At 38.5% G+C, this 20,179-nt stretch overlaps 51 non-coding genes across 51 annotated transcripts; all 51 read left to right on the top strand.

Moving 5' to 3' along the window:
- Positions 1-256: 256 nt before the first annotated feature.
- LOC148518569 (U5 spliceosomal RNA) lies at positions 257-372 on the top strand. Its single transcript, XR_015879099.1, has one exon. It is a non-coding gene; the product is annotated as a U5 spliceosomal RNA (small nuclear RNA).
- A 277-nt stretch (positions 373-649) lies between these two features.
- LOC148518568 (U5 spliceosomal RNA) lies at positions 650-765 on the top strand. The gene has a single exon (XR_015879025.1). It is a non-coding gene; the product is annotated as a U5 spliceosomal RNA (small nuclear RNA).
- Positions 766-1,042: 277 nt separating this feature from the next.
- On the top strand, positions 1,043-1,158 carry LOC148518567 (U5 spliceosomal RNA). Its single transcript, XR_015879065.1, has one exon. It is a non-coding gene; the product is annotated as a U5 spliceosomal RNA (small nuclear RNA).
- A 277-nt stretch (positions 1,159-1,435) lies between these two features.
- On the top strand, positions 1,436-1,551 carry LOC148518566 (U5 spliceosomal RNA). Its single transcript, XR_015879193.1, has one exon. It is a non-coding gene; the product is annotated as a U5 spliceosomal RNA (small nuclear RNA).
- A 277-nt stretch (positions 1,552-1,828) lies between these two features.
- On the top strand, positions 1,829-1,944 carry LOC148518565 (U5 spliceosomal RNA). The gene has a single exon (XR_015879115.1). It is a non-coding gene; the product is annotated as a U5 spliceosomal RNA (small nuclear RNA).
- A 278-nt stretch (positions 1,945-2,222) lies between these two features.
- On the top strand, positions 2,223-2,338 carry LOC148518564 (U5 spliceosomal RNA). The gene has a single exon (XR_015879061.1). It is a non-coding gene; the product is annotated as a U5 spliceosomal RNA (small nuclear RNA).
- A 278-nt stretch (positions 2,339-2,616) lies between these two features.
- On the top strand, positions 2,617-2,732 carry LOC148518563 (U5 spliceosomal RNA). Its single transcript, XR_015879153.1, has one exon. It is a non-coding gene; the product is annotated as a U5 spliceosomal RNA (small nuclear RNA).
- A 275-nt stretch (positions 2,733-3,007) lies between these two features.
- On the top strand, positions 3,008-3,123 carry LOC148518562 (U5 spliceosomal RNA). Its single transcript, XR_015879124.1, has one exon. It is a non-coding gene; the product is annotated as a U5 spliceosomal RNA (small nuclear RNA).
- Positions 3,124-3,401: 278 nt separating this feature from the next.
- LOC148518561 (U5 spliceosomal RNA) lies at positions 3,402-3,517 on the top strand. Its single transcript, XR_015879160.1, has one exon. It is a non-coding gene; the product is annotated as a U5 spliceosomal RNA (small nuclear RNA).
- Positions 3,518-3,794: 277 nt separating this feature from the next.
- Positions 3,795-3,910, top strand: LOC148518560 (U5 spliceosomal RNA). The gene has a single exon (XR_015879039.1). It is a non-coding gene; the product is annotated as a U5 spliceosomal RNA (small nuclear RNA).
- Positions 3,911-4,188: 278 nt separating this feature from the next.
- Positions 4,189-4,304, top strand: LOC148518559 (U5 spliceosomal RNA). Its single transcript, XR_015879078.1, has one exon. It is a non-coding gene; the product is annotated as a U5 spliceosomal RNA (small nuclear RNA).
- A 277-nt stretch (positions 4,305-4,581) lies between these two features.
- On the top strand, positions 4,582-4,697 carry LOC148518558 (U5 spliceosomal RNA). The gene has a single exon (XR_015879067.1). It is a non-coding gene; the product is annotated as a U5 spliceosomal RNA (small nuclear RNA).
- Positions 4,698-4,974: 277 nt separating this feature from the next.
- Positions 4,975-5,090, top strand: LOC148518557 (U5 spliceosomal RNA). The gene has a single exon (XR_015879024.1). It is a non-coding gene; the product is annotated as a U5 spliceosomal RNA (small nuclear RNA).
- A 278-nt stretch (positions 5,091-5,368) lies between these two features.
- LOC148518556 (U5 spliceosomal RNA) lies at positions 5,369-5,484 on the top strand. Its single transcript, XR_015879104.1, has one exon. It is a non-coding gene; the product is annotated as a U5 spliceosomal RNA (small nuclear RNA).
- Positions 5,485-5,762: 278 nt separating this feature from the next.
- Positions 5,763-5,878, top strand: LOC148518555 (U5 spliceosomal RNA). The gene has a single exon (XR_015879152.1). It is a non-coding gene; the product is annotated as a U5 spliceosomal RNA (small nuclear RNA).
- Positions 5,879-6,153: 275 nt separating this feature from the next.
- LOC148518554 (U5 spliceosomal RNA) lies at positions 6,154-6,269 on the top strand. Its single transcript, XR_015879123.1, has one exon. It is a non-coding gene; the product is annotated as a U5 spliceosomal RNA (small nuclear RNA).
- A 278-nt stretch (positions 6,270-6,547) lies between these two features.
- On the top strand, positions 6,548-6,663 carry LOC148518553 (U5 spliceosomal RNA). The gene has a single exon (XR_015879064.1). It is a non-coding gene; the product is annotated as a U5 spliceosomal RNA (small nuclear RNA).
- Positions 6,664-6,940: 277 nt separating this feature from the next.
- Positions 6,941-7,056, top strand: LOC148518552 (U5 spliceosomal RNA). The gene has a single exon (XR_015879060.1). It is a non-coding gene; the product is annotated as a U5 spliceosomal RNA (small nuclear RNA).
- A 278-nt stretch (positions 7,057-7,334) lies between these two features.
- On the top strand, positions 7,335-7,450 carry LOC148518551 (U5 spliceosomal RNA). The gene has a single exon (XR_015879154.1). It is a non-coding gene; the product is annotated as a U5 spliceosomal RNA (small nuclear RNA).
- A 278-nt stretch (positions 7,451-7,728) lies between these two features.
- LOC148518550 (U5 spliceosomal RNA) lies at positions 7,729-7,844 on the top strand. The gene has a single exon (XR_015879095.1). It is a non-coding gene; the product is annotated as a U5 spliceosomal RNA (small nuclear RNA).
- A 278-nt stretch (positions 7,845-8,122) lies between these two features.
- Positions 8,123-8,238, top strand: LOC148518549 (U5 spliceosomal RNA). The gene has a single exon (XR_015879054.1). It is a non-coding gene; the product is annotated as a U5 spliceosomal RNA (small nuclear RNA).
- Positions 8,239-8,515: 277 nt separating this feature from the next.
- LOC148518548 (U5 spliceosomal RNA) lies at positions 8,516-8,631 on the top strand. The gene has a single exon (XR_015879140.1). It is a non-coding gene; the product is annotated as a U5 spliceosomal RNA (small nuclear RNA).
- A 277-nt stretch (positions 8,632-8,908) lies between these two features.
- On the top strand, positions 8,909-9,024 carry LOC148518547 (U5 spliceosomal RNA). Its single transcript, XR_015879023.1, has one exon. It is a non-coding gene; the product is annotated as a U5 spliceosomal RNA (small nuclear RNA).
- Positions 9,025-9,302: 278 nt separating this feature from the next.
- LOC148518546 (U5 spliceosomal RNA) lies at positions 9,303-9,418 on the top strand. Its single transcript, XR_015879103.1, has one exon. It is a non-coding gene; the product is annotated as a U5 spliceosomal RNA (small nuclear RNA).
- Positions 9,419-9,696: 278 nt separating this feature from the next.
- On the top strand, positions 9,697-9,812 carry LOC148518545 (U5 spliceosomal RNA). The gene has a single exon (XR_015879196.1). It is a non-coding gene; the product is annotated as a U5 spliceosomal RNA (small nuclear RNA).
- A 275-nt stretch (positions 9,813-10,087) lies between these two features.
- Positions 10,088-10,203, top strand: LOC148518544 (U5 spliceosomal RNA). Its single transcript, XR_015879122.1, has one exon. It is a non-coding gene; the product is annotated as a U5 spliceosomal RNA (small nuclear RNA).
- A 278-nt stretch (positions 10,204-10,481) lies between these two features.
- On the top strand, positions 10,482-10,597 carry LOC148518543 (U5 spliceosomal RNA). The gene has a single exon (XR_015879187.1). It is a non-coding gene; the product is annotated as a U5 spliceosomal RNA (small nuclear RNA).
- Positions 10,598-10,874: 277 nt separating this feature from the next.
- On the top strand, positions 10,875-10,990 carry LOC148518542 (U5 spliceosomal RNA). Its single transcript, XR_015879038.1, has one exon. It is a non-coding gene; the product is annotated as a U5 spliceosomal RNA (small nuclear RNA).
- Positions 10,991-11,268: 278 nt separating this feature from the next.
- On the top strand, positions 11,269-11,384 carry LOC148518541 (U5 spliceosomal RNA). The gene has a single exon (XR_015879053.1). It is a non-coding gene; the product is annotated as a U5 spliceosomal RNA (small nuclear RNA).
- Positions 11,385-11,661: 277 nt separating this feature from the next.
- LOC148518540 (U5 spliceosomal RNA) lies at positions 11,662-11,777 on the top strand. The gene has a single exon (XR_015879139.1). It is a non-coding gene; the product is annotated as a U5 spliceosomal RNA (small nuclear RNA).
- Positions 11,778-12,054: 277 nt separating this feature from the next.
- LOC148518539 (U5 spliceosomal RNA) lies at positions 12,055-12,170 on the top strand. Its single transcript, XR_015879022.1, has one exon. It is a non-coding gene; the product is annotated as a U5 spliceosomal RNA (small nuclear RNA).
- Positions 12,171-12,448: 278 nt separating this feature from the next.
- LOC148518538 (U5 spliceosomal RNA) lies at positions 12,449-12,564 on the top strand. Its single transcript, XR_015879102.1, has one exon. It is a non-coding gene; the product is annotated as a U5 spliceosomal RNA (small nuclear RNA).
- A 278-nt stretch (positions 12,565-12,842) lies between these two features.
- On the top strand, positions 12,843-12,958 carry LOC148518537 (U5 spliceosomal RNA). The gene has a single exon (XR_015879189.1). It is a non-coding gene; the product is annotated as a U5 spliceosomal RNA (small nuclear RNA).
- A 275-nt stretch (positions 12,959-13,233) lies between these two features.
- On the top strand, positions 13,234-13,349 carry LOC148518536 (U5 spliceosomal RNA). Its single transcript, XR_015879121.1, has one exon. It is a non-coding gene; the product is annotated as a U5 spliceosomal RNA (small nuclear RNA).
- Positions 13,350-13,627: 278 nt separating this feature from the next.
- Positions 13,628-13,743, top strand: LOC148518535 (U5 spliceosomal RNA). The gene has a single exon (XR_015879144.1). It is a non-coding gene; the product is annotated as a U5 spliceosomal RNA (small nuclear RNA).
- A 274-nt stretch (positions 13,744-14,017) lies between these two features.
- Positions 14,018-14,133, top strand: LOC148518534 (U5 spliceosomal RNA). Its single transcript, XR_015879037.1, has one exon. It is a non-coding gene; the product is annotated as a U5 spliceosomal RNA (small nuclear RNA).
- Positions 14,134-14,411: 278 nt separating this feature from the next.
- Positions 14,412-14,527, top strand: LOC148518533 (U5 spliceosomal RNA). The gene has a single exon (XR_015879101.1). It is a non-coding gene; the product is annotated as a U5 spliceosomal RNA (small nuclear RNA).
- A 278-nt stretch (positions 14,528-14,805) lies between these two features.
- Positions 14,806-14,921, top strand: LOC148518532 (U5 spliceosomal RNA). Its single transcript, XR_015879178.1, has one exon. It is a non-coding gene; the product is annotated as a U5 spliceosomal RNA (small nuclear RNA).
- A 275-nt stretch (positions 14,922-15,196) lies between these two features.
- LOC148518531 (U5 spliceosomal RNA) lies at positions 15,197-15,312 on the top strand. Its single transcript, XR_015879120.1, has one exon. It is a non-coding gene; the product is annotated as a U5 spliceosomal RNA (small nuclear RNA).
- A 278-nt stretch (positions 15,313-15,590) lies between these two features.
- On the top strand, positions 15,591-15,706 carry LOC148518530 (U5 spliceosomal RNA). The gene has a single exon (XR_015879143.1). It is a non-coding gene; the product is annotated as a U5 spliceosomal RNA (small nuclear RNA).
- Positions 15,707-15,983: 277 nt separating this feature from the next.
- Positions 15,984-16,099, top strand: LOC148518529 (U5 spliceosomal RNA). The gene has a single exon (XR_015879036.1). It is a non-coding gene; the product is annotated as a U5 spliceosomal RNA (small nuclear RNA).
- A 278-nt stretch (positions 16,100-16,377) lies between these two features.
- Positions 16,378-16,493, top strand: LOC148518528 (U5 spliceosomal RNA). The gene has a single exon (XR_015879075.1). It is a non-coding gene; the product is annotated as a U5 spliceosomal RNA (small nuclear RNA).
- Positions 16,494-16,770: 277 nt separating this feature from the next.
- LOC148518527 (U5 spliceosomal RNA) lies at positions 16,771-16,886 on the top strand. Its single transcript, XR_015879098.1, has one exon. It is a non-coding gene; the product is annotated as a U5 spliceosomal RNA (small nuclear RNA).
- Positions 16,887-17,163: 277 nt separating this feature from the next.
- Positions 17,164-17,279, top strand: LOC148518526 (U5 spliceosomal RNA). Its single transcript, XR_015879021.1, has one exon. It is a non-coding gene; the product is annotated as a U5 spliceosomal RNA (small nuclear RNA).
- Positions 17,280-17,556: 277 nt separating this feature from the next.
- LOC148518525 (U5 spliceosomal RNA) lies at positions 17,557-17,672 on the top strand. The gene has a single exon (XR_015879063.1). It is a non-coding gene; the product is annotated as a U5 spliceosomal RNA (small nuclear RNA).
- Positions 17,673-17,949: 277 nt separating this feature from the next.
- Positions 17,950-18,065, top strand: LOC148518524 (U5 spliceosomal RNA). The gene has a single exon (XR_015879192.1). It is a non-coding gene; the product is annotated as a U5 spliceosomal RNA (small nuclear RNA).
- A 277-nt stretch (positions 18,066-18,342) lies between these two features.
- Positions 18,343-18,458, top strand: LOC148518523 (U5 spliceosomal RNA). The gene has a single exon (XR_015879114.1). It is a non-coding gene; the product is annotated as a U5 spliceosomal RNA (small nuclear RNA).
- Positions 18,459-18,736: 278 nt separating this feature from the next.
- LOC148518522 (U5 spliceosomal RNA) lies at positions 18,737-18,852 on the top strand. Its single transcript, XR_015879020.1, has one exon. It is a non-coding gene; the product is annotated as a U5 spliceosomal RNA (small nuclear RNA).
- A 278-nt stretch (positions 18,853-19,130) lies between these two features.
- Positions 19,131-19,247, top strand: LOC148518521 (U5 spliceosomal RNA). The gene has a single exon (XR_015879117.1). It is a non-coding gene; the product is annotated as a U5 spliceosomal RNA (small nuclear RNA).
- A 277-nt stretch (positions 19,248-19,524) lies between these two features.
- LOC148518520 (U5 spliceosomal RNA) lies at positions 19,525-19,640 on the top strand. The gene has a single exon (XR_015879170.1). It is a non-coding gene; the product is annotated as a U5 spliceosomal RNA (small nuclear RNA).
- Positions 19,641-19,918: 278 nt separating this feature from the next.
- Positions 19,919-20,034, top strand: LOC148518519 (U5 spliceosomal RNA). Its single transcript, XR_015879151.1, has one exon. It is a non-coding gene; the product is annotated as a U5 spliceosomal RNA (small nuclear RNA).
- Positions 20,035-20,179: the final 145 nt, after the last annotated feature.

Genomic DNA, 20,179 nt, shown 5'->3' with positions numbered 1-20,179 from the left:
AGAAGAAGTCTGCCTTCTTGGAAGTGAGCTCATTTGCATAGCAAGGACAGCTAATGTGCATTTCTTTTCTAGAGACATTTCTTGACAGTTTTAATTCTTGAAAGTTCAGGGTGCACACGGAATACAGTGCAAATGATGCATATATCCAGGGGAAGCCTGGTGAGAAATCCTCTCTTCTTTCTTTGAAATTTGTGCTCACTTTCTGTTAAATGAGGACTGATGGCATGACACTCAGACAACCAGAGGAATTTTGGTCATGCTCTGGTTTCTCTTCAGAACGCTCAAATCTTTCGCCTTTTACTAAAGATTTCCGTGGAGAGGAGCAAAACTGAGTTTTGTCTCAATTTTTGTATGCCCCAGCTTAATGGGTTTTCTTTTTATCAGTTTAAAAACAGAAGAAGTGTGCGTTCTTTTAAGTGAGTTCATTTGCATAGCTAGGATAGCTAATGTGCATTTCTTTTCTAGAGATATTTCTTGACAGTTTTAATTCTTGAAAGTTCTGGGTGCACACGGAACACAGTGCAAATGATGCATATATCCAGGGGAAGCCTGGTGAGAAATCTACTCTTCTTTCTTTGAAATTTGTGCTCACTTTCAGTTTAATGAGGACTGATGGCATGACACTCAGACAACCAGAGGAATTTTGGTCATGCTCTGGTTTCTCTTCAGAACGCACAAATCTTTCGCCTTTTACTAAAGATTTCCGTGGAGAGGAGCAAAACTGAGTTTTGTCTCAATTTTTGCATGCCCCAGCTTAATGGGGTTTCTTTTTATCAGTTTAAAAACAGAAGAAGTGTGCCTTCTTGGAAGTGAGCTCATTTGCATAGCAAGGACAGCTAATGTGCATTTCTTTTTCTAGAGATATTTCTTGACAGTTTTAATTCTTGAAAGTTCAGGGTGCACACGGAATACAGTGCAAATGATGCATATATCCAGGGGAAGCCTGATGAGAAATCTTCTCTTCTTTCTTTCAAATTTGTGCTCAATTTCATTAAATGAGGACTGATGGCATGACACTCAGCCAACCAGAGGAATTTTGGTCATGCTCTGGTTTTTCTTCAGAACGCACAAATCTTTCGCCTTTTACTAAAGATTTCCGTGGAGAGGAGCAAAACTGAGTTTTGTCTCAATTTTTGCATGCCCCAGGTTAATGGGGTTTCTTTTTATCAATTTAAAAACAGAAGAAGTCTGCCTTCTTGGAAGTGAGCTCATTTGCATAGCAAGGACAACTAATGTGCATTTCTTTTCTAGAGATATTTCTTGACAGTTTTAATTCTTGAAAGTTCAGGGTGCACACGGAATACAGTGCAAATGATGCATATATCCAGGGGAAGCCTGGTGAGAAATCCTCTCTTCTTTCTTTGAAATTTGTGCTCACTTTCTGTTAAATGAGGACTGATGGCATGACACTCAGACAACCAGAGGAATTTTGGTCATGCTCTGGTTTCTCTTGAGAATGCTCAAATCTTTCGCCTTTTACTAAAGATTTCCGTGGAGAGGAGCAAAACTGAGTTTTGTCTCAATTTTTGTATGCCCCAGCTTAATGGGTTTTCTTTTTATCAGTTTAAAAACAGAAGAAGTGTGCGTTCTTTTAAGTGAGTTCATTTGCATAGCTAGGATAACTAATGTGCATTTCTTTTCTAGAGATATTTCTTGACAGTTTTAATTCTTGAAAGTTCTTGGTGCACACGGAATACAGAGCAAATGATGCATATATCCAGGGGAAGCCTGGTGAGAAATCTTCTCTTCTTTCTTTGAAATTTGTGCTCACTTTCTGTTAAATGAGGACTGATGGCATGACACTCAGACAACCAGAGGAATTTTGGTCATGCTCTGGTTTGTCTTCAGAACGCACAAATCTTTTGCCTTTTACTAAAGATTTCCGTGGAGAGGAGCAAAACTGAGTTTTGTCTCAATTTTTGCATGCCCCAGCTTAATGGGGTTTCTTTTTATCAGTTTAAAAACAGAAGAAGTGAGCCTTCTTGGAAGTGAGCTCATTTGCATAGCAAGGACAGCTAATGTGCATTTCTTTTTCTAGAGATATTTCTTGACAGTTTTAATTCTTGAAAGTTTTTGGTGCACACGGAATACAGTGCAAATGATGCATATATCCAGGGGAAGCCTGGTGAGAAATCTTCTCTTCTTTCTTTCAAATTTGTGCTCACTTTCAGTTAAATGAGGACTGATGGCATGACACTCAGACAACCAGACGAATTTTGGTCATGCTCTGGTTTCTCTTCAGAACGCACAAATCTTTCGCCTTTTACTAAAGATTTCCGTGGAGAGGAGCAAAACTGAGTTTTGTCTCAATTTTTGCATGCCCCAGCTTAATGGGTTTTCTTTTTATCAGTTTAAAAACAGAAGAAGTGTGCGTTCTTTTAAGTGAGTTCATTTGCATAGCAAGGATAGCTAATGTGCATTTCTTTTTTAGAGATATTTCTTGACAGTTTTAATTCTTGAAAGTTCAGGGTGCACACGGAATAAAGAGCAAATGATGCATATATCCAGGGGAAGCCTGGTGAGAAATCTGCTCTTTTTTTCTTTCAAATTTGTGCTCACTTTCAGTTAAATGAGGACTGATGGCATGACACTCAGACAACCAGAGGAATTTTGGTCATGCTTTGGTTTCTCTTCAGAATGCACAAATCTTTCGCCTTTTACTAAAGATTTCCGTGGAGAGGAGCAAAGCTGAGTTTTGTCTCAATTTTTGCATGCCCCAGCTTAATGGGTTTTTTAATCAGTTTAAAAACAGAAGAAGTGTGCCTTCATGGAAGTGAGTTCATTTGCATAGCAAGGACAGCTAATGTGCATTTCTTCTTCTAGAGATATTTCTAACCAGTTTTAATTCTTGAAAGTTCTGGGTGCACATGAAATACAGTGCATATGATGCATATATCCAGGGGAAGCCTGGTGAGAAATTTTCTCTTCTTTCTTTGAAATTTGTGCTCACTTTCTGTTAAATGAGGACTGATGGCATGACACTCAGCCAACCAGAGGAATTTTGGTCATGCTCTGGTTTTTCTTCAGAACGCACAAATCTTTCGCCTTTTACTAAAGATTTCTGTGGAGAGGAGCAAAACTGAGTTTTGTCTCAATTTTTGCATGCCCCAGGTTATTGGGGTTTCTTTTTATCAATTTAAAAACAGAAGAAGTCTGCCTTTTTGGAAGTGAGCTCATTTGCATAGCAAGGACAGCTAATGTGCATTTCTTTTTCTAGAGATATTTCTTGACAGTTTTAATTCTTGAAAGTTCTGGGTGCACACGGAATACAGTGCAAATGATGCATATATCCAGGGGAAGCCTGGTGAGAAATCTTCTCTTCTTTCTTTCAAATTTGTGCTCAATTTCAGTTAAATGAGGACTGATGGCATGACACTCAGCCAACCAGAGGAATTTTGGTCATGCTCTGGTTTTTCTTCAGAACGCACAAATCTTTCGCCTTTTACTAAAGATTTCTGTGGAGAGGAGCAAAACTGAGTTTTGTCTCAATTTTTGTATGCCCCAGCTTCATGGGTTTTCTTTTTATCAGTTTAAAAACAGAAGAAGTGTGCGTTCTTTTAAGTGAGTTCATTTGCATAGCTAGGATAGCTAATGTGCATTTCTTTTCTAGAGATATTTCTGGACAGTTTTAATTCTTGAAAGTTCTGGGTGCACACGGAATACAGTGCATATGATGCATATATCCAGGGGAAGCCTGGTGAGAAATCTTCTCTTCTTTCTTTGAAATTTGTGCTCACTTTCTGTTAAATGAGGACTGATGGCATGACACTCAGACAACCAGAGAAGTTTTGGTCATGCTCTGGTTTCTCTTCAGAACGCACAAATCTTTCGCCTTTTACTAAAGATTTCCGTGGAGAGGAGCAAAACTGAGTTTTGTCTCATTTTTTGCATGCCCCAGCTTAATGGGGTTTCTTTTTATCAGTTTAAAAACAGAAGAAGTGTGCCTTCTTGGAAGTGAGCTCATTTGCATAGCAAGGACAGCTAATGTGCATTTCTTTTTCTAGAGATATTTCTTGACAGTTTTAATTCTTGAAAGTTCTGGGTGCACATGGAATACAGTGCAAATGATGCATATATCCAGGGGAAGCCTGGTAAGAAATCTTCTCTTCTTTCTTTCAAATTTGTGCTCAATTTCAGTTAAATGAGGACTGATGGCATGACACTCAGCCAACCAGAGGAATTTTGGTCATGCTCTGGTTTTTCTTCAGAACGCACAAATCTTTCGCCTTTTACTAAAGATTTCCGTGGAGAGGAGCAAAATTGAGTTTTGTCTCAATTTTTGCATGCCCTAGGTTAATGGGGTTTCTTTTTATCAATTTAAAAACAGAAGAAGTCTGCCTTCTTGGAAGTGAGCTCATTTGCATAGCAAGGACAGCTAATGTGCATTTCTTTTCTAGAGACATTTCTTGACAGTTTTAATTCTTGAAAGTTCAGGGTGCACACGGAATACAGTGCAAATGATGCATATATCCAGGGGAAGCCTGGTGAGAAATCCTCTCTTCTTTCTTTGAAATTTGTGCTCACTTTCTGTTAAATGAGGACTGATGGCATGACACTCAGACAACCAGAGGAATTTTGGTCATACTCTGGTTTCTCTTCAGAACGCTCAAATCTTTCGCCTTTTACTAAAGATTTCCGTGGAGAGGAGCAAAACTGAGTTTTGTCTCAATTTTTGTATGCCCCAGCTTAATGGGTTTTCTTTTTATCAGTTTAAAAACAGAAGAAGTGTGCGTTCTTTTAAGTGAGTTCATTTGCATAGCTAGGATAGCTAATGTGCATTTCTTTTCTAGAGATATTTCTTGACAGTTTTAATTCTTGAAAGTTCTGGGTGCACACGGAACACAGTGCAAATGATGCATATATCCAGGGGAAGCCTGGTGAGAAATCTACTCTTCTTTCTTTGAAATTTGTGCTCACTTTCAGTTTAATGAGGACTGATGGCATGACACTCAGACAACCAGAGGAATTTAGGTCATGCTCTGGTTTCTCTTCAGAACGCACAAATCTTTCGCCTTTTACTAAAGATTTCCGTGGAGAGGAGCAAAACTGAGTTTTGTCTCAATTTTTGCATGCCCCAGCTTAATGGGGTTTCTTTTTATCAGTTTAAAAACAGAAGAAGTGTGCCTTCTTGGAAGTGAGCTCATTTGCATAGCAAGGACAGCTAATGTGCATTTCTTTTTCTAGAGATATTTCTTGACAGTTTTAATTCTTGAAAGTTCTGGGTGGACACGGAATACAGTGCAAATGATGCATATATCAAGGGGAAGCCTGATGAGAAATCTTCTCTTCTTTCTTTCAAATTTATGCTCAATTTCAGTTAAATGAGGACTGATGGCATGACACTCAGCCAACCAGAGGAATTTTGGTCATGCTCTGGTTTTTCTTCAGAACGCACAAATCTTTCGCCTTTTACTAAAGATTTCCGTGGAGAGGAGCAAAACTGAGTTTTGTCTCAATTTTTGCATGCCCCAGCTTAATGGGTTTTCTTTTTATCAGTTTAAAAACAGAAGAAGTGTGCGTTCTTTTAAGTGAGTTCATTTGCATAGCAAGGATAGCTAATGTGCATTTCTTTTCTAGAGATATTTCTTGACAGTTTTAATTCTTGAAAGTTCAGGGTGCACACGGAATAAAGAGCAAATGATGCATATATCCAGGGGAAGCCTGGTGAGAAATCTGCTCTTTTTTTCTTTCAAATTTGTGCTCACTTTCAGTTAAATGAGGACTGATGGCATGACACTCAGACAACCAGAGGAATTTTGGTCATGCTTTGGTTTCTCTTCAGAATGCACAAATCTTTCGCCTTTTACTAAAGATTTCCGTGGAGAGGAGCAAAGCTGAGTTTTGTCTCAATTTTTGCATGCCCCAGCTTAATGGGTTTTTTTATCAGTTTAAAAACAGAAGAAGTGTGCCTTCATGGAAGTGAGTTCATTTGCATAGCAAGGACAGCTAATGTGCATTTCTTTTTCTAGAGATATTTCTAACCAGTTTTAATTCTTGAAAGTTCTGGGTGCACATGAAATACAGTGCATATGATGCATATATCCAGGGGAAGCCTGGTGAGAAATCTTCTCTTCTTTCTTTGAAATTTGTGCTCACTTTCTGTTAAATGAGGACTGATGGCATGACACTCAGCCAACCAGAGGAATTTTGGTCATGCTCTGGTTTTTCTTCAGAACGCACAAATCTTTCGCCTTTTACTAAAGATTTCTGTGGAGAGGAGCAAAACTGAGTTTTGTCTCAATTTTTGCATGCCCCAGGTTATTGGGGTTTCTTTTTATCAGTTTAAAAACAGAAGAAGTCTGCCTTCTTGGAAGTGAGCTCATTTGCATAGCAAGGACAGCTAATGTGCATTTCTTTTTCTAGAGATATTTCTTGACAGTTTTAATTCTTGAAAGTTCTGGGTGCACACGGAATACAGTGCAAATGATGCATATATCCAGGGGAAGCCTGGTAAGAAATCTTCTCTTCTTTCTTTCAAATTTGTGCTCAATTTCAGTTAAATGAGGACTGATGGCATGACACTCAGCCAACCAGAGGAATTTTGGTCATGCTCTGGTTTTTCTTCAGAACGCACAAATCTTTCGCCTTTTACTAAAGATTTCCGTGGAGAGGAGCAAAACTGAGTTTTGTCTCAATTTTTGCATGCCCCAGGTTAATGGGGTTTCTTTTTATCAATTTAAAAACAGAAGAAGTCTGCCTTCTTGGAAGTGAGTTCATTTGCATAGCTAGGATAGCTAATGTGCATTTCTTTTCTAGAGATATTTCTTGACAGTTTTAATTCTTGAAAGTTCTTGGTGCACACGGAATACAGAGCAAATGATGCATATATCCAGGGGAAGCCTGGTGAGAAATCTTCTCTTCTTTCTTTCAAATTTGTGCTCACTTTCAGTTAAATGAGGACTGATGGCATGACACTCAGACAACCAGAGGAATTTTGGTCATGCTCTGGTTTCTCTTCAGAACGCACAAATCTTTCGCCTTTTACTAAAGATTTCCGTGGAGAGGAGCAAAACTGAGTTTTGTCTCAATTTTTGCATGCCCCAGCTTAATGGGTTTTCTTTTTATCAGTTTAAAAACAGAAGAAGTGTGCTTTCTTTTAAGTGAGTTCATTTGCATAGCAAGGATAGCTAAAGCGCATTTCTTTTTCTAGAGATATTTCTTGACAGTTTTAATTCTTGAAAGTTCTGGGTGCACATGAAATACAGTGCATATGATGCATATATCCAGGGGAAGCCTGGTGAGAAATCTTCTCTTCTTTCTTTCAAATTTGTGCTCACTTTCAGTTAAATGAGGACTGATGGCATGACACTCAGACAACCAGAGGAATTTTGGTCATGCTTTGGTTTCTCTTCAAAACGCACAAATCTTTCGCTTTTTACTAAAGATTTCCGTGGAGAGGAGCAAAACTGAGTTTTGTCTCAATTTTTGCATGCCCCAGCTTAATGGGTTTTCTTTTTATCAGTTTAAAAACAGAAGAAGTGTGCGTTCTTTTAAGTGAGTTCATTTGCATAGCAAGGATAGCTAATGTGCATTTCTTTTCTAGAGATATTTCTTGACAGTTTTAATTCTTGAAAGTTCAGGGTGCACACGGAATAAAGAGCAAATGATGCATATATCCAGGGGAAGCCTGGTGAGAAATCTGCTCTTTTTTTCTTTCAAATTTGTGCTCACTTTCAGTTAAATGAGGACTGATGGCATGACACTCAGACAACCAGAGGAATTTTGGTCATGCTTTGGTTTCTCTTCAGAATGCACAAATCTTTCGCCTTTTACTAAAGATTTCCGTGGAGAGGAGCAAAACTGAGTTTTGTCTCAATTTTTGCATGCCCCAGGTTAATGGGGTTTCTTTTTATCAATTTAAAAACAGAAGAAGTGTGCCTTCTTGGAAGTGAGCTCATTTGCATAGCAAGGACAGCTAATGTGCATTTCTTTTTCTAGAGATATTTCTTGACAGTTTTAATTCTTGAAAGTTCTGGGTGCACACGGAATACAGTGCAAATGATGCATATATCCAGGGGAAGCCTGGTAAGAAATCTTCTCTTCTTTCTTTCAAATTTGTGCTCAATTTCAGTTAAATGAGGACTGATGGCATGACACTCAGCCAACCAGAGGAATTTTGGTCATGCTCTGGTTTTTCTTCAGAACGCACAAATCTTTCGCCTTTTACTAAAGATTTCCGTGGAGAGGAGCAAAATTGAGTTTTGTCTCAATTTTTGCATGCCCCAGGTTAATGGGGTTTCTTTTTATCAATTTAAAAACAGAAGAAGTCTGCCTTCTTGGAAGTGAGCTCATTTGCATAGCAAGGACAGCTAATGTGCATTTCTTTTCTAGAGACATTTCTTGACAGTTTTAATTCTTGAAAGTTCAGGGTGCACACGGAATACAGTGCAAATGATGCATATATCCAGGGGAAGCCTGGTGAGAAATCCTCTCTTCTTTCTTTGAAATTTGTGCTCACTTTCTGTTAAATGAGGACTGATGGCATGACACTCAGACAACCAGAGGAATTTTGGTCATGTTCTGGTTTCTCTTCAGAACGCTCAAATCTTTCGCCTTTTACTAAAGATTTCCGTGGAGAGGAGCAAAACTGAGTTTTGTCTCAATTTTTGTATGCCCCAGCTTAATGGGTTTTCTTTTTATCAGTTTAAAAACAGAAGAAGTGTGCGTTCTTTTAAGTGAGTTCATTTGCATAGCTAGGATAGCTAATGTGCATTTCTTTTCTAGAGATATTTCTTGACAGTTTTAATTCTTGAAAGTTCTGGGTGCACACGGAACACAGTGCAAATGATGCATATATCCAGGGGAAGCCTGGTGAGAAATCTACTCTTCTTTCTTTGAAATTTGTGCTCACTTTCAGTTTAATGAGGACTGATGGCATGACACACAGACAACCAGAGGAATTTAGGTCATGCTCTGGTTTCTCTTCAGAACGCACAAATCTTTCGCCTTTTACTAAAGATTTCCGTGGAGAGGAGCAAAACTGAGTTTTGTCTCAATTTTTGCATGCCCCAGCTTAATGGGGTTTCTTTTTATCAGTTTAAAAACAGAAGAAGTGTGCCTTCTTGGAAGTGAGCTCATTTGCATAGCAAGGACAGCTAATGTGCATTTCTTTTTCTAGAGATATTTCTTGACAGTTTTAATTCTTGAAAGTTCTGGGTGCACACGGAATACAGTGCAAATGATGCATATATCCAGGGGAAGCCTGATGAGAAATCTTCTCTTCTTTCTTTCAAATTTGTGCTCAATTTCAGTTAAATGAGGACTGATGGCATGACACTCAGCCAACCAGAGGAATTTTGGTCATGCTCTGGTTTTTCTTCAGAACGCACAAATCTTTCGCCTTTTACTAAAGATTTCCGTGGAGAGGAGCAAAACTGAGTTTTGTCTCAATTTTTGCATGCCCCAGCTTAATGGGTTTTCTTTTTATCAGTTTAAAAACAGAAGAAGTGTGCGTTCTTTTAAGTGAGTTCATTTGCATAGCAAGGATAGCTAATGTGAATTTCTTTTCTAGAGATATTTCTTGACAGTTTTAATTCTTGAAAGTTCAGGGTGCACACGGAATAAAGAGCAAATGATGCATATATCCATGGGAAGCCTGGTGAGAAATCTGCTCTTTTTTTCTTTCAAATTTGTGCTCACTTTCAGTTAAATGAGGACTGATGGCATGACACTCAGACAACCAGAGGAATTTTGGTCATGCTTTGGTTTCTCTTCAGAATGCACAAATCTTTCGCCTTTTACTAAAGCTTTCCGTGGAGAGGAGCAAAGCTGAGTTTTGTCTCAATTTTTGCATGCCCCAGCTTAATGGGTTTTTTTATCAGTTTAAAAACAGAAGAAGTGTGCCTTCATGGAAGTGAGTTCATTTGCATAGCAAGGACAGCTAATGTGCATTTCTTTTTCTAGAGATATTTCTAACCAGTTTTAATTCTTGAAAGTTCTGGGTTCACATGAAATACAGTGCATATGATGCATATATCCAGGGGAAGCCTGGTGAGAAATCTTCTCTTCTTTCTTTGAAATTTGTGCTCACTTTCTGTTAAATGAGGACTGATGGCATGACACTCAGCCAACCAGAGGAATTTTGGTCATGCTCTGGTTTTTCTTCAGAACGCACAAATCTTTCGCCTTTTACTAAAGATTTCTGTGGAGAGGAGCAAAACTGAGTTTTGTCTCAATTTTTGCATGCCCCAGGTTATTGGGGTTTCTTTTTATCAATTTAAAAACAGAAGAAGTCTGCCTTCTTGGAAGTGAGCTCATTTGCATAGCAAGGACAGCTAATGTGCATTTCTTTTTCTAGAGATATTTCTTGACAGTTTTAATTCTTGAAAGTTCTGGGTGCACACGGAATACAGTGCAAATGATGCATATATCCAGGGGAAGCCTGGTGAGAAATCTTCTCTTCTTTCTTTCAAATTTGTGCTCAATTTCAGTTAAATGAGGACTGATGGCATGACACTCAGCCAACCAGAGGAATTTTGGTCATGCTCTGGTTTTTCTTCAGAACGCACAAATCTTTCGCCTTTTACTAAAGATTTCTGTGGAGAGGAGCAAAACTGAATTTTGTCTCAATTTTTGTATGCCCCAGCTTAATGGGTTTTCTTTTTATCAGTTTAAATACAGAAGAAGTGTGCGTTCTTTTAAGTGAGTTCATTTGCATAGCTAGGATAGCGAATGTGCATTTCTTTTCTAGAGATATTTCTGGACAGTTTTAATTCTTGAAAGTTCTGGGTGCACACGGAATACAGTGCATATGATGCATATATCCAGGGGAAGCTTGGTGAGAAATCTTCTCTTCTTTCTTTGAAATTTGTGCTCACTTTCTGTTAAATGAGGACTGATGGCATGACACTCAGACAACCAGAGAAATTTTGGTCATGCTCTGGTTTCTCTTCAGAACGCACAAATCTTTCGCCTTTTACTAAAGATTTCCGTGGAGAGGAGCAAAACTGAGTTTTGTCTCATTTTTTGCATGCCCCAGCTTAATGGGGTTTCTTTTTATCAGTTTAAAAACAGAAGAAGTGTGCCTTCTTGGAAGTGAGCTCATTTGCATAGCAAGGACAGCTAATGTGCATTTCTTTTTCTAGAGATATTTCTTGACAGTTTTAATTCTTGAAAGTTCTGGGTGCACACGGAATACAGTGCAAATGATGCATATATCCAGGGGAAGCCTGGTAAGAAATCTTCTCTTCTTTCTTTCAAATTTGTGCTCAATTTCAGTTAAATGAGGACTGATGGCATGACACTCAGCCAACCAGAGGAATTTTGGTCATGCTCTGGTTTTTCTTCAGAACGCACAAATCTTTCGCCTTTTACTAAAGATTTCCGTGGAGAGGAGCAAAATTGAGTTTTGTCTCAATTTTTGCATGCCCCAGGTTAATGGGGTTTCTTTTTATCAATTTAAAAACAGAATAAGTCTGCCTTCTTGGAAGTGAGCTCATTTGCATAGCAAGGACAGCTAATGTGCATTTCTTTTCTAGAGACATTTCTTGACAGTTTTAATTCTTGAAAGTTCAGGGTGCACACGGAATACAGTGCAAATGATGCATATATCCAGGGGAAGCCTGGTGAGAAATCCTCTCTTCTTTCTTTGAAATTTGTGCTCACTTTCTGTTAAATGAGGACTGATGGCATGACACTCAGACAACCAGAGGAATTTTGGTCATGTTCTGGTTTCTCTTCAGAACGCTCAAATCTTTCGCCTTTTACTAAAGATTTCCGTGGAGAGGAGCAAAACTGAGTTTTGTCTCAATTTTTGTATGCCCCAGCTTAATGGGTTTTCTTTTTATCAGTTTAAAAACAGAAGAAGTGTGCGTTCTTTTAAGTGAGTTCATTTGCATAGCTAGGATAGCTAATGTGCATTTCTTTTCTAGAGATATTTCTTGACAGTTTTAATTCTTGAAAGTTCTGGGTGCACACGGAACACAGTGCAAATGATGCATATATCCAGGGGAAGCCTGGTGAGAAATCTACTCTTCTTTCTTTGAAATTTGTGCTCACTTTCAGTTTAATGAGGACTGATGGCATGACACACAGACAACCAGAGGAATTTAGGTCATGCTCTGGTTTCTCTTCAGAACGCACAAATCTTTCGCCTTTTACTAAAGATTTCCGTGGAGAGGAGCAAAACTGAGTTTTGTCTCAATTTTTGCATGCCCCAGCTTAATGGGGTTTCTTTTTATCAGTTTAAAAACAGAAGAAGTGTGCCTTCTTGGAAGTGAGCTCATTTGCATAGCAAGGACAGCTAATGTGCATTTCTTTTTCTAGAGATATTTCTTGACAGTTTTAATTCTTGAAAGTTCTGGGTGCACACGGAATACAGTGCAAATGACGCATATATCCAGGGGAAGCCTGATGAGAAATCTTCTCTTCTTTCTTTCAAATTTGTGCTCAATTTCAGTTAAATGAGGACTGATGGCATGACACTCAGCCAACCAGAGGAATTTTGGTCATGCTCTGGTTTTTCTTCAGAACGCACAAATCTTTCGCCTTTTACTAAAGATTTCCGTGGAGAGGAGCAAAACTGAGTTTTGTCTCAATTTTTGCATGCCCCAGCTTAATGGGTTTTCTTTTTATCAGTTTAAAAACAGAAGAAGTGTGCGTTCTTTTAAGTGAGTTCATTTGCATAGCAAGGATAGCTAATGTGAATTTCTTTTCTAGAGATATTTCTTGACAGTTTTAATTCTTGAAAGTTCAGGGTGCACACGGAATAAAGAGCAAATGATGCATATATCCAGGGGAAGCCTGGTGAGAAATCTGTTCTTTTTTTCTTTCAAATTTGTGCTCACTTTCAGTTAAATGAGGACTGATGGCATGACACTCAGACTACCAGAGGAATTTTGGTCATGCTTTGGTTTCTCTTCAGAATGCACAAATCTTTCGCCTTTTACTAAAGCTTTCCGTGGAGAGGAGCAAAGCTGAGTTTTGTCTCAATTTTTGCATGCCCCACCTTAATGGGTTTTTTTATCAGTTTAAAAACAGAAGAAGTGTGCCTTCATGGAAGTGAGTTAATTTGCATAGCAAGGACAGCTAATGTGCATTTCTTTTTCTAGAGATATTTCTAACCAGTTTTAATTCTTGAAAGTTCTGGGTGCACATGAAATACAGTGCATATGATGCATATATCCAGGGGAAGCCTGGTGAGAAATCTTCTCTTCTTTCTTTGAAATTTGTGCTCACTTTCTGTTAAATGAGGACTGATGGCATGACACTCAGCCAACCAGAGGAATTTTGGTCATGCTCTGGTTTTTCTTCAGAACGCACAAATCTTTCGCCTTTTACTAAAGATTTCTGTGGAGAGGAGCAAAACTGAGTTTTGTCTCAATTTTTGCATGCCCCAGGTTATTGGGGTTTCTTTTTATCAATTTAAAAACAGAAGAAGTCTGCCTTCTTGGAAGTGAGCTCATTTGCATAGCAAGGACAGCTAATGTGCATTTCTTTTTCTAGAGATATTTCTTGACAGTTTTAATTCTTGAAAGTTCTGGGTGCACACGGAATACAGTGCAAATGAGGCATATATCCAGGGGAAGCCTGGTGAGAAATCTTCTCTTCTTTCTTTCAAATTTGTGCTCAATTTCAGTTAAATGAGGACTGATGGCATGACACTCAGCCAACCAGAGGAATTTTGGTCATGCTCTGGTTTTTCTTCAGAACGCACAAATCTTTCGCCTTTTACTAAAGATTTCTGTGGAGAGGAGCAAAACTGAGTTTTGTCTCAATTTTTGTATGCCCCAGCTTAATGGGTTTTCTTTTTATCAGTTTAAAAACAGAAGTGTGCGTTCTTTTAAGTGAGTTCATTTGCATAGCTAGGATAGCTAATGTGCATTTCTTTTCTAGAGATATTTCTAGACAGTTTTAATTCTTGAAAGTTCTGGGTGCACACGGAATACAGTGCATATGATGCATATATCCAGGGGAAGCCTGGTGAGAAATCTTCTCTTCTTTCTTTGAAATTTGTGCTCACTTTCTGTTAAATGAGGACTGATGGCATGACACTCAGACAACCAGAGAAATTTTGGTCATGCTCTGGTTTCTCTTCAGAACGCACAAATCTTTCGCCTTTTACTAAAGATTTCCGTGGAGAGGAGCAAAACTGAGTTTTGTCTCATTTTTTGCATGCCCCAGCTTAATGGGGTTTCTTTTTATCAGTTTAAAAACAGAAGAAGTGTGCCTTCTTGGAAGTGAGCTCATTTGCATAGCAAGGACAGCTAATGTGCATTTCTTTTTCTAGAGATATTTCTTGACAGTTTTAATTCTTGAAAGTTCTGGGTGCACACGGAATACAGTGCAAATAATGCATATATCCAGGGGAAGCCTGGTAAGAAATCTTCTCTTCTTTCTTTCAAATTTGTGCTCAATTTCAGTTAAATGAGGACTGATGGCATGACACTCAGCCAACCAGAGGAATTTTGGTCATGCTCTGGTTTTTCTTCAGAACGCACAAATCTTTCGCCTTTTACTAAAGATTTCCGTGGAGAGGAGCAAAACTGAGTTTTGTCTCAATTTTTGCATGCCCCAGCTTAATGGGTTTTCTTTTTATCAGTTTAAAAACAGAAGAAGTGTGCGTTCTTTTAAGTGAGTTCATTTGCATAGCAAGGATAGCTAATGTGCATTTCTTTTCTAGAGATATTTCTTGACAGTTTTAATTCTTGAAAGTTCAGGGTGCACACGGAATAAAGAGCAAATGATGCATATATCCAGGGGAAGCCTGGTGAGAAATCTGCTCTTTTTTTCTTTCAAATTTGTGCTCACTTTCAGTTAAATGAGGACTGATGGCATGACACTCAGACAACCAGAGGAATTTTGGTCATGCTTTGGTTTCTCTTCAGAATGCACAAATCTTTCGCCTTTTTCTAAAGATTTCCGTGGAGAGGAGCAAAGCTGAGTTTTGTCTCAATTTTTGCATGCCCCAGCTTAATGGGTTTTTTTATCAGTTTAAAAACAGAAGAAGTGTGCCTTCATGGAAGTGAGTTCATTTGCATAGCAAGGACAGCTAATGTGCATTTCTTTTTCTAGAGATATTTCTAACCAGTTTTAATTCTTGAAAGTTCTGGGTGCACATGAAATACAGTGCATATGATGCATATATCCAGGGGAAGCCTGGTGAGAAATCTTCTCTTCTTTCTTTGAAATTTGTGCTCACTTTCTGTTAAATGAGGACTGATGGCATGACACTCAGCCAACCAGAGGAATTTTGGTCATGCTCTGGTTTTTCTTCAGAACGCACAAATCTTTCGCCTTTTACTAAAGATTTCTGTGGAGAGGAGCAAAACTGAGTTTTGTCTCAATTTTTGCATGCCCCAGGTTATTGGGGTTTCTTTTTATCAATTTAAAAACAGAAGAAGTCTGCCTTCTTGGAAGTGAGCTCATTTGCATAGCAAGGACAGCTAATGTGCATTTCTTTTTCTAGAGATATTTCTTGACAGTTTTAATTCTTGAAAGTTCTGGGTGCACACGGAATACAGTGCAAATGATGCATATATCCAGGGGAAGCCTGGTGAGAAATCTTCTCTTCTTTCTTTCAAATTTGTGCTCAATTTCAGTTAAATGAGGACTGATGGCATGACACTCAGCCAACCAGAGGAATTTTGGTCATGCTCTGGTTTTTCTTCAGAACGCACAAATCTTTCGCCTTTTACTAAAGATTTCTGTGGAGAGGAGCAAAACTGAGTTTTGTCTCAATTTTTGTATGCCCCAGCTTAATGGGTTTTCTTTTTATCAGTTTAAAAACAGAAGAAGTGTGCGTTCTTTTAAGTGAGTTCATTTGCATAGCTAGGATAGCTAATGTGCATTTCTTTTCTAGAGATATTTCTAGACAGTTTTAATTCTTGAAAGTTCTGGGTGCACACGGAATACAGTGCATATGATGCATATATCCAGGGGAAGCCTGGTGAGAAATCTTCTCTTCTTTCTTTGAAATTTGTGCTCACTTTCTGTTAAATGAGGACTGATGGCATGACACTCAGACAACCAGAGAAATTTTGGTCATGCTCTGGTTTCTCTTCAGAACGCACAAATCTTTCGCCTTTTACTAAAGATTTCCGTGGAGAGGAGCAAAACTGAGTTTTGTCTCATTTTTTGCATGCCCCAGCTTAATGGGGTTTCTTTTTATCAGTTTAAAAACAGAAGAAGTGTGCCTTCTTGGAAGTGAGCTCATTTGCATAGCAAGGACAGCTAATGTGCATTTCTTTTTCTAGAGATATTTCTTGACAGTTTTAATTCTTGAAAGTTCTGGGTGCACACGGAATACAGTGCAAATGATGCATATATCCAGGGGAAGCCTGGTAAGAAATCTTCTCTTCTTTCTTTCAAATTTGTGCTCAATTTCAGTTAAATGAGGACTGATGGCATGACACTCAGCCAACCAGAGGAATTTTGGTCATGCTCTGGTTTTTCTTCAGAACGCACAAATCTTTTGCCTTTTACTAAAGATTTCCGTGGAGAGGAGCAAAACTGAGTTTTGTCTCAATTTTTGCATGCCCCAGGTTAATGGGGTTTCTTTTTATCAATTTAAAAACAGAAGAAGTCTGCCTTCTTGGAAGTGAGCTCATTTGCATAGCAAGGACAGCTAATGTGCATTTCTTTTCTAGAGACATTTCTTGACAGTTTTAATTCTTGAAAGTTCAGGGTGCACACGGAATACAGTGCAAATGATGCATATATCCAGGACAAGCCTGGTGAGAAATCCTCTCTTCTTTCTTTGAAATTTGTGCTCACTTTCTGTTAAATGAGGACTGATGGCATGACACTCAGACAACCAGAGGAATTTTGGTCATGCTCTGGTTTCTCTTCAGAACGCTCAAATCTTTCGCCTTTTACTAAAGATTTCCGTGGAGAGGAGCAAAACTGAGTTTTGTCTCAATTTTTGTATGCCCCAGCTTAATGGGTTTTCTTTTTATCAGTTTAAAAACAGAAGAAGTGTGCGTTCTTTTAAGTGAGTTCATTTGCATAGCTAGGATAGCTAATGTGCATTTCTTTTCTAGAGATATTTCTTGACAGTTTTAATTCTTGAAAGTTCTGGGTGCACACGGAACACAGTGCAAATGATGCATATATCCAGGGGAAGCCTGGTGAGAAATCTACTCTTCTTTCTTTGAAATTTGTGCTCACTTTCAGTTTAATGAGGACTGATGGCATGACACTCAGACAACCAGAGGAATTTTGGTCATGCTCTGGTTTCTCTTCAGAACGCACAAATCTTTCGCCTTTTACTAAAGATTTCCGTGGAGAGGAGCAAAACTGAGTTTTGTCTCAATTTTTGCATGCCCCAGCTTAATGGGGTTTCTTTTTATCAGTTTAAAAACAGAAGAAGTGTGCCTTCTTGGAAGTGAGCTCATTTGCATAGCAAGGACAGCTAATGTGCATTTCTTTTTCTAGAGATATTTCTTGACAGTTTTAATTCTTGAAAGTTCAGGGTGCACACGGAATACAGTGCAAATGATGCATATATCCAGGGGAAGCCTGATGAGAAATCTTCTCTTCTTTCTTTCAAATTTGTGCTCAATTTCATTAAATGAGGACTGATGGCATGACACTCAGCCAACCAGAGGAATTTTGGTCATGCTCTGGTTTTTCTTCAGAACGCACAAATCTTTCGCCTTTTACTAAAGATTTCCGTGGAGAGGAGCAAAACTGAGTTTTGTCTCAATTTTTGCATGCCCCAGGTTAATGGGGTTTCTTTTTATCAATTTAAAAACAGAAGAAGTCTGCCTTCTTGGAAGTGAGCTCATTTGCATAGCAAGGACAACTAATGTGCATTTCTTTTCTAGAGATATTTCTTGACAGTTTTAATTCTTGAAAGTTCAGGGTGCACACGGAATACAGTGCAAATGATGCATATATCCAGGGGAAGCCTGGTGAGAAATCCTCTCTTCTTTCTTTGAAATTTGTGCTCACTTTCTGTTAAATGAGGACTGATGGCATGACACTCAGACAACCAGAGGAATTTTGGTCATGCTCTGGTTTCTCTTGAGAATGCTCAAATCTTTCGCCTTTTACTAAAGATTTCCGTGGAGAGGAGCAAAACTGAGTTTTGTCTCAATTTTTGTATGCCCCAGCTTAATGGGTTTTCTTTTTATCAGTTTAAAAACAGAAGAAGTGTGCGTTCTTTTAAGTGAGTTCATTTGCATAGCTAGGATAACTAATGTGCATTTCTTTTCTAGAGATATTTCTTGACAGTTTTAATTCTTGAAAGTTCTTGGTGCACACGGAATACAGAGCAAATGATGCATATATCCAGGGGAAGCCTGGTGAGAAATCTTCTCTTCTTTCTTTGAAATTTGTGCTCACTTTCTGTTAAATGAGGACTGATGGCATGACACTCAGACAACCAGAGGAATTTTGGTCATGCTCTGGTTTGTCTTCAGAACGCACAAATCTTTTGCCTTTTACTAAAGATTTCCGTGGAGAGGAGCAAAACTGAGTTTTGTCTCAATTTTTGCATGCCCCAGCTTAATGGGGTTTCTTTTTATCAGTTTAAAAACAGAAGAAGTGAGCCTTCTTGGAAGTGAGCTCATTTGCATAGCAAGGACAGCTAATGTGCATTTCTTTTTCTAGAGATATTTCTTGACAGTTTTAATTCTTGAAAGTTTTTGGTGCACACGGAATACAGTGCAAATGATGCATATATCCAGGGGAAGCCTGGTGAGAAATCTTCTCTTCTTTCTTTCAAATTTGTGCTCACTTTCAGTTAAATGAGGACTGATGGCATGACACTCAGACAACCAGACGAATTTTGGTCATGCTCTGGTTTCTCTTCAGAACGCACAAATCTTTCGCCTTTTACTAAAGATTTCCGTGGAGAGGAGCAAAACTGAGTTTTGTCTCAATTTTTGCATGCCCCAGCTTAATGGGGTTTCTTTTTATCAGTTTAAAAACAGAAGAAGTGTGCGTTCTTTTAAGTGAGCTCATTTGCATAGCAAGGACAGCTAATGTGCATTTCTTTTTCTAGAGATATTTCTTGCCAGTTTTAATTCTTGAAAGTTCTGGGTGCACACGGAATACAGTGCAAATGATGCATATATCCAGGGGAAGCCTGGTGAGAAATCTTCTCTTCTTTCTTTCAAATTTGTGCTCACTTTCTGTTAAATGAGGACTGATGGCATGTCACTCAGACAACCAGAGGAATTTTGGTCATGCTCTGGTTTCTCTTCAGAACGCACAAATCTTTCGCCTTTTACTAAAGATTTCCGTGGAGAGGAGCAAAACTGAGTTTTGTCTCAATTTTTGCATGCCCCTGCTTAATTGGTTTTCTTTTTATCAGTTTAAAAACAGAAGAAGTGTGCGTTCTTTTAAGTGAGTTCATTTGCATAGCTATGATAGCTAATGTGCATTTTGTTTTCTAGAGATATTTCTTGACAGTTTTAATTCTTGAAAGTTCTGGGTGCACACGGAATACAGAGCAAATGATGCATATATCCAGGGGAAGCCTGGTGAGAAATCTTCTCTTCTTTCTTTCAAATTTGTGCTCACTTTCAGTTAAATGAGGACTGATGGCATGACACTCAGACAACCAGAGGAATTTTGGTCATGCTTTGGTTTCTCTTCAGAACGCACAAAACTTTCGCCTTTTACTAAAGATTTCCGTGGAGAGGAGCAAAACTGAGTTTTGTCTCAATTTTTGCATGCCCCAGCTTAATGGGTTTTCTTTTTATCAGTTTAAAAACAGAAGAAGTGTGCGTTCTTTTAAGTGAGTTCATTTGCATAGCAAGGATAGCTAATGTGCATTTCTTTTTTAGAGATATTTCTTGACAGTTTTAATTCTTGAAAGTTCAGGGTGCACACGGAATAAAGAGCAAATGATGCATATATCCAGGGGAAGCCTGGTGAGAAATCTGCTCTTTTTTTCTTTCAAATTTGTGCTCACTTTCAGTTAAATGAGGACTGATGGCATGACACTCAGACAACCAGAGGAATTTTGGTCATGCTTTGGTTTCTCTTCAGAATGCACAAATCTTTCGCCTTTTACTAAAGATTTCCGTGGAGAGGAGCAAAGCTGAGTTTTGTCTCAATTTTTGCATGCCCCAGCTTAATGGGTTTTTTAATCAGTTTAAAAACAGAAGAAGTGTGCCTTCATGGAAGTGAGTTCATTTGCATAGCAAGGACAGCTAATGTGCATTTCTTCTTCTAGAGATATTTCTAACCAGTTTTAATTCTTGAAAGTTCTGGGTGCACATGAAATACA

Source organism: Taudactylus pleione, unplaced genomic scaffold (genome assembly GCF_031769625.1).
Source record: "Taudactylus pleione unplaced genomic scaffold, aTauple2 ptg000201l, whole genome shotgun sequence".
Classification (NCBI taxonomy): domain Eukaryota; kingdom Metazoa; phylum Chordata; class Amphibia; order Anura; family Myobatrachidae; genus Taudactylus; species Taudactylus pleione.
This window is presented reverse-complemented; position numbering and strand designations above follow the sequence as displayed.